Genomic DNA, 8,391 nt, shown 5'->3' on the forward strand with positions numbered 1-8,391 from the left:
GCAGTGGGTTCATGGGTGTTCACTTTATTATTCTTTAAACCTTATTATTTGTCTAAAATATTTCATTTTTAAAGATTGGTTCATACAAAGTCCTAGGGTTTTTCAGCAGACCTCTCCAAGCACACAATCACCAACTTGGATCACCAAGTCAATTTTAGAAAAATATCTAAAGCTAATGCCAAGTCTCTCTCAGTTCTTCTTTGCTGGTCTCAGTCTAATGCCTGAGGCAGTGAAGTTTAGTAGCAATCTCTATATTTGGAGGTGAAGCGATCTTGACTCCAATCCTGACTTCCCACTTCCTAGATGAGTAAGCTTGGCAAGTTGTTTAACTTCTGTGCCTCAGGTTCCTCATCTGTAAAGAGGGCACACTTGGCCCCACTCCTCATCCATAGCTCAGATCAAATACATTTCATTTCCTGTATAAGGACCTTCCAGGCCTCCATGCTAAACAGTTATTCCTCTTCTGGCCTCCACAGCACTTTGTACAGATGGCTTCTGATGAATTTTCTGAATTTGCCACTTCATCGGCCACTCTGATTAATCTGATAGAGATGGAACAAAATCTATTCTAACGGTCTCATACAGCATTTAATTAAGGATACTATCCAAGTATACATCCAAGCAACAGGATGAGACCAATCTGCAGAATTGACCTCAACCACAACCAAGGGCCTGGACCCAACCAGCTGGAAAAACAACAACCGAAAAACCAACCATAAGCCATTAAGATCTATCTTGGAAAGCCAGGTGGTATTCTCTAGTTTATGCATTGACCTTAGTACCCTGCCTGAGGCATTAATCTAAGTACAGCAGGTTATATTAGCCATTGCAGACTTTACCTTGGCCCACAAGGAAGTCAAGAACAATTCTATCATTAATAACCACAGTGGCCAGTGAGTTGAAGTTCACCTGAATGCCTTCCAGGGCTGAGTTATATTACTGATGGCTTCAGCTAAAGTTGGGAACGAATTTCATATCAACATTTCTAATAGGATGACTCTCAAGATAGGGATAACCTCCTGCAGAAGTGCATAAATGAGTAGGTCACCCCTCCAGGAAGCTCCCCTGTGTAACCAAGGGTAGCCTCACGTTGGAGCCATCTCCACAGTCATCTGAAGGCTACATGATCTGCTGGTGGTGCTTCCTTAAACGCTTGAAGGTTGATCATGACCCTCCCTATGGTGCAAGACACCATGTTTTCAGAGAGGAAGGCAAGTTAATGCCTGGCTTCCACAAAGGAAGTATAGTCCTGGGGACATATATGATGTCCCTGTTTACAATTGCTGGGGCCTCCCAAGTGGGATCTACATCACTCAGGGGACACAGATTGACAATGTCCCTAATGTAACCTCCTGCCCAGCTGGTAGGCCTCAGAGTTCCCAGTTCATTTATTTATTTATTTATTTATTTATTTTACTTTTGGCTGCATTGGGTCTTCATTGCTGCATGTGGGCTTTCTCTAGTTGCGGCGAGTGGGGGCTACTCTTCGTTGCGGTGCGCGGGCTTCTCATTGCAGTGGCTTCTCTTGTTGCGGAGCATGGGCTCTAGGCACGCAGGCTTCAGTAGTTGTGGCTCACGGGCCCTAGAGCACGTGGGCTTCAGCAGTTGTGGTGCGCGGGCTCAGTAGTCACAGCTTGCGGGCTCTAGAGCGCGGGTTCAGTAGTTGTGGCACGCGGGCTTAGTTGCTCCATGGCATGTGGGATCTTCCCGGACCAGGGATCAAACCTGTGTCCCCTGCACTGGCAGGCAGATTCTTAACCACTGCACCACCAGGGAAGTCCCTCCTAGTTCATTTAGAATCATTGAAACCAGTCCTTATTTTTGGAAAGACTGCCTGACAAGTTAGTCCAACCTATCCCATGCATCCACGCCACAAGTCAGGTAGCATCTGTCCGTTCCACAGGATGACTGAGCAATAGCTACAAGAATGAGGATGAGGGACACATGTCTAGAGCCTGTGACATGTGTTTTTCATGAGACTATAGGAGCTGAAAGTACACCTGATGTTTCTGATAAGACTTCTCAGTAGGTTAAAAGGAATGGTTAAAAGGAATCAAACTGTGGTCAGAGCCATCTTGTGGGGGATAGCAAACCTAGCAGTTAGTTGAGTTTTAAGTAGCTTGCAGTAGTTTGAGATAGTTGTACTAGGCCATTTTCCTTTGAGAGAAAGGCTCCAGGGTTGACTCTTTTTCCAAATGTTATGATCTAGGACTATGTCAAAGCAACAAGAGAATCCAGGTGGCTGAACCAGAATTAAATGTGAAGACTCTAGGCCTCCTTCTGGCTTAGCTGTCACCTGGGGGATGTAGCAACTAGGCTGGCCTGCAAATGCTATTAGGGCAAAGAAACATCATGCCCAAGAATGGTCAGGGCATATACTAAATTTTCAAAATAAACCTGTACAACAATCCCCAACCCTTCTCATTCTGATCATTACTCAGTAAACAGCTGTGATAGTTAATTGTATGTGTCAGCTTGCCTGGGACAGATATTTTGTGTCAACTTAACTGGGATAGTCCCCAGATATTTGGTTAGGCATTATTCTAGGTACGTCTGAGGGTATTTCTGGAAGAGATTCCTATTTGAATCAGTAGACTCAGTAAAGCAGACTGCCCTCCCTGATGTAGGTGGGCCTTATCCAATCTGTTGGAGGCCTGAACAGAACAAGAGTCAGGGTAAGGGAGAATTTACTTTCTCTGCCTGATTGCTTTCAAGCTAGGACATCAGTCTTCTTCTGCTTCTGGAATGGAGCTTACACCATTGGTTCTCCTGGTTCTCAGGCCTTTGAATTCATACTGGAACTACACCAGCAGCTCTCCTGGGTCTCCAGCTTACAGACAGAAGATCATGGGACTTCTCAGCCTCCATAATCATGTGAGCCAATTCCTTATAATACATCTCTTTATATATACACAAACATATCCTATTAGTTCTGTTTCTCTGGAGAACCCTAATACAGCAGTAAAGAGGAAGCGATTGATCTGGGGACAGCCACATTCAGGGACCACACCGCCTTACCAAGATGTATTGACTAGAATGAGATGAGAGGTAGAATCAGAAATGTTTTGAGTACATTTTTTGAGTAGGCTGTTCCAACACTCAACAACACTATATGCTTGTGGATGAAAGAGTGGAAGGTCCATCAAATACCTTGACTATTAGCCCACTATTGGGTGACTTTTGCAATAAAAGTTGTACCATTGTCAGACTGAATATAGACAAGAAAAACATAAAGGAGTTTGGTTTCAAGACCAAAAATAGTGTGGTTGGAGTTGGTGGATTGGACTAGAACAACACCATAACCTGAAAAAGTGTCAAGAGTGGTGAGGCACTACTGGTAATCAGCCAGGAGTGGGTGGAGACCATGCCCTGTGCTAGGTAGCCTCACTCATGGCTAGACAAACAGGAGTCACAAGTGTGGTATGCAGTGGTAGCCTCTGCCTCAGAAGCATAAGCCATTTAACTTTGTGCCAAGGCTGTGATGGTGCATGTAATGCCATGTCTGGTGCGATGATGGATCCATTGGCAGCTTGATTGTAGTTGGCCCCCACTGAATAGGCCCCCACATAAATGACCCAGACAGTTCAATTAATAGCTGTAATTCATTTCTATTTTGGGGCCCCAAAGAAGAGTATCTTTGACAGTCTGTAATCTTCCAAGTGACACATCAGAAGACCAGGCCTTTGGCAATAGCCAAGAGTCAGTGAAAATATAACCTGTCTGGTCCCCAGTAATATTGTTTAGGGTAAGAGTGACAGTTTTCAATTCAGCCCTTTGTGCTGATCAAGCTCTTACTGTAGTCAGTCTTCCAGAATTGTCACTGGACACCAACAGCTTTCAACTTAACTGGACCATCAGTGAAATCATGCCCAGGAATTTGATTGGAGAAATCCCTTTGGATCAAGGACCCCAGTGAGTCAGTAGCTTTACTTCAGGCAGCCAGGTGGGGACTACACTTCCTCCGAGGGAGTAGCTGTCACTTTTTCATGTAAAACTAAGACGGTGAGGCTGGCTGCATCCCAGAACATGCCATTTCCTCTTGACTAGGGGACTGCTGGGCTCCTTTTTTTTTTTTTGTCTGTGTTGGGTCTTCGTTGCTGTGTGTGGGCTTCTCATTGCAGTGGCTTCTCTGTTGCAGAGCACGGGCTCTAGGCATGTGGGCTTCAGTAGTTGTGGCACGTGGCTCAGTAGTTGTGGCTCGTGGGCTCTAGGGCACAGGCTCAGCAGTTGTGGCGCACGGGCTTAGTTGCTCCACGGCATGTGGGATCTTCCCAGACCAGGGCTCGATCACGTGTTCCCTGCACCGGCAGGCGGATTCTCAACCACTGCGCCACCCGGGAAGCCCCTGGGCTCCCTTTTGTTAGTTGTCAAATCTGAGTTAATATGGCCCAAAATGGGGATGTTAGGCCAGAGTTATGAGGCTTCTATGGGTCAGGTGTTTAGTTTCAGCAGTAGCTCTGTAGTAGCCTAACAGCTGTCCACCTTTTTAAAAGGAGGTACTTGGTGCCTGCAAAGTACACTGCTGTACTGGGAAATGGCCTGAGTACTCCAGCAGTCACCAGGTTTTCAACTAAATCTGTGGCTTTCATCTTTCCTCTTAGAATTCTATATTATTTTTGTTAGACTACCCAAGAGGAGACAGGGGTCCCTTCTCTCTATGCAGTAGTAGCCCCAGAATGGGAGACTTAAGAGCATTCACAGTTCAATCAAATATCCAATTGCTCTCAGTAACACATTGATGCGAAAGCCACAAAACATTAGTACATTGAATCCGTTTAGAGGCTCCCTCTATGGGTCGTTTTGATTTTCCTTTCCCATTGCAAACTGCGTCCAAACCTCACCAGTTGAATTCAGGTACTTTCCCCCGATCACAGGAACCCAAACCAAGTAGTTTAAAATAGGTATGTTGCAGGTCACAGCCACAGCCACCAGAAGACTCTGCTCTCTCCCAGCCAAGAGTGTGGGGACATCACAGGAGTGGGAGAGGCTAACCTACAGGGGGGAGGCTGGGTCCGTGAGAAGAACTTTGCTCCTGACTCCTCCTCCAGGGTCAGTGCTGCCTCTTCCCTTGTGTACCTCTTGGCTCCGATAAGCACCTGCAGCTCAGGGACTGTTATTTTGGGGGGTTTTGCCCCCCTGCACACCACTGTGCATCTGCCTCACAGTCCTTGGCACTTTTGACCATTCCTGTGCCCAGGGCTCCCTGTCCCCATGGGGCGAAGTAGGATGGTGACTTACTAATATTCAACAGAGCTATAAAAGAGGAATCCTCCCCTCCTCAAAGATCCCCCAGCATACACAGCTTTTTCCCTTAAAGTAAGAGAGGGAGCAAGAGGGATCAGGTCATGTACTTACGTTTGCTTCAAGTGGTTACCTGCTTGGACTCCTAATACTTTGGGTCCACTCAAAGCTCTACATCCTTATTGCTGACACCACTTATTTCACCTTTGGGGAAGCCTTTACTCATCAGCCAGCCATACTGCCTTCAGCTGGGGCCACAGGCTTGCTGCCTCACTGTCAAAACATCCTTTCCTCCTCCTGCCCCCGAGAGAATGAGCAACAACCTAAGTACCAGGTGGACAATGTGTTTCAATCCTACCTCTCACTGCTCAGCCTCAAAACCTTCATTAACACGTAGGACAACTAGGGACCCTTATTCCTCTCCTCGCTCAGCAACATGTGCTACCAGACCCCAGGTTATCTTCTCATATCCTCACCTGGCCCATGACCTTTCTCTTCTGGAAAGCCTTGTCTGTCAGGATCCCATCCTTGTTACCAAACTGTCAAGAGTAGCCTATGAAGGGTCTCAAATCTTATCCTATTTGCAAACTAACAAGTTAACCTATTATTTTTTCATGGATACTGGCAGATGACATGAGACTCCTGGATCAAAGAACTTTATTACTTATAGTGCAGCAAGCAGCAATGCCAGTTCCCCCTACCCCCTCCCCCAACAAAAGTGACGCAGATAGGCCTTGATGGATGCCTACACGTGCAGTGGGTTGTATTATGGGAAAAGAACCCTGAGCTTGGGGGAGTCAACACTTATAGTGAACAGTGGGCAAACTTGCTCCCAGGGAAGAGACACTACCTCCTCTCTCAAGATGGCTCACTATCAACAGAACACTGAGATACAGCCCAGGAAAACAGTGGTCAGGGTCTCGCACTCATACGAAGCAAGAACGTGCAGGGATGCTCAGGGCTCATGGCAGATTGCCTCTCCCAACACTTTCTCATTCTCCAGTGGGTCACCTTTGACAGCATTATAAACCAAATCCAGGGCACTAAGAGCCTGAATACTGATACTGAATACTATTCAATACTAATCAGCAGTTTCCCAGAGGAGTTTGTCAGTCACAGGGAAATCTCCCCCAAAGAGCCAAAGCTCCCTTACAGCAGCCAAGACCTACTGCAAAACATTTTGAGACCTTTACTGTTGTCTCTGAATGGATCTAAGGTTGGCACGATAAACTGCAGGAGGGGGCTGGCTGCCAGACAATCTAACAGCTGCCAACCCTCCTCACCCAAGCAAACCAGCCAAAGTTCTAACATTCACCTGGTTTCTGTTCACAGAAGCAGGGAACTTCCCTCCTTTCATGCTTGTGTAGGTGTGTGTCTCTGTAACTGCTGTCTGAAAGGAAGAGGAATCTGCTGCCCGCCAGGGATGAATATTAGTGTCAGTAGTTATAATGGGGCAAATCCGAAGGCGACCGCCAGATTAGTCAGGAAGTCCTCCTGCTCAGAGGAAAGTGAGCACCAACCAGCACACCTTCTGAGCAACTGTCTTTGAACCTACTTCCCAGTACTAAGAGCCTACAACCACCTCCCTAATCCTCATTAGCAGGCAATAATATATTTAAAACATTATTCTGAGAAGGGGGTCATAGACAACACCAGACTGTCATAAAAGATCATGGCATAAAAAGAGGTTAATTATCCTCATCAATTATTCTTGAATAATTGTGGATATCAGAGGAGTCACCTGAGCACATGTGCTTTCAAGCTGGATTAAGAATATTCTATTTAATAACATTAGAGGCCGTCAGTGGGGACAGGATATTTTACAAAAAATATTGTGGTATTAGCAGTTTCCCCAGACAACTTCATCAGGGAGACAAGGTTTGGGTCAGGGAAGGGGTGTCTAGCCAGCAGTGGTAATATGACAGAGAGCTGGTGAGAGAAAGCTCTAAATTGAGTGGGAACTTGGACCCAGAGAAAAATACAACTTGTGTGTATTCAAAGGACCTTTTGCATTTTCTTCCATTCCCTAAGGTTGTTCTGAAGCAAAAAGATGGTTTCTAAAAATACATACAGCACCAACTGTCAAATACACATTAGCAGCTCAAATTTGCAAATAATGAAAAACACAGCTGTCCTTCCCCACTCTCCTCAGCAGTCTTAAATACTTGGAAGACCTAAGTTCTTCCTTGGCAGGTGTGAGGAGTTGAGAGTCAAGAGGAAAATGTGATGGATGTCAGTTTCCTGGTGGAAGGGGTGCTACAGACCTACTAAAGAGAGTAGAGAACAGCCCAGCGACATTCAAAACTGGCTGGAGTGACCACTCAGTTGATGCACGTGTCAAAAGCCGGCTAGAGGTGCTCTGCAGCCTCACAAATTGCACCCATGCTGAGGCTTGAGCCTGTTCAAGTGATAAACTATCACTTGAAACTATAGGAAACTATCCTAGAATACCACAATTGGGTAGGTGGGTGGGCTGGGGTGCACGCAGGATGACCGCATGGCTGGGCTACTAACCCACTTCTTTCTTTATCTAATGGATACTGCCTCAACCGGTCAGGGAGAAACCTTAAGACAGCCATGCAGCCTAAGAAATCTCAAAGTATTATGGGCAGATTTAAGGGATTATAGCATTCATATTCTTTGTAATCAGAAAGGTTTTATATGTAGGCATTTCTAGGGGGTAAGGAGCCTTCATAAATCTCAAGGTATACATAATCTAAAACCTCTTTGACAGGTTCAGACACTTAGTCCTAGAGAAGAAATGAGATTTGCCCAAGTTCACAAATTAGAGTAAAGCTGAAAACTCAGGTTTCTGTCTCTCACTTGAGGACCTCTTCTATTCCCCCTCTTCTATTGACTCCTTCCTTAGGATAGTGAAAAACTAGAAGAAAAACACATCAATTAATATGGAAATAGTTAAATTAAAACCATTAGTACTATGGAATGCAGCTATTAAAAATGCATTTGACTTATGTATACTGACAGGGAACGTACCTAAGAAATATTAAGTTAAAAAAAACCAGAACATATTTCAACATAATTTTCGTAAAAAAAATATAAAATACATGTTTATATATGTAAAGAAAACGATATAACTGATGTGAAAGAATTCCAAGGAGTCATCATGGAGAGGGTTATTCCGTGTCTATA

This window comes from Eubalaena glacialis, chromosome 10 (genome assembly GCF_028564815.1).
Source record: "Eubalaena glacialis isolate mEubGla1 chromosome 10, mEubGla1.1.hap2.+ XY, whole genome shotgun sequence".
Classification (NCBI taxonomy): domain Eukaryota; kingdom Metazoa; phylum Chordata; class Mammalia; order Artiodactyla; family Balaenidae; genus Eubalaena; species Eubalaena glacialis.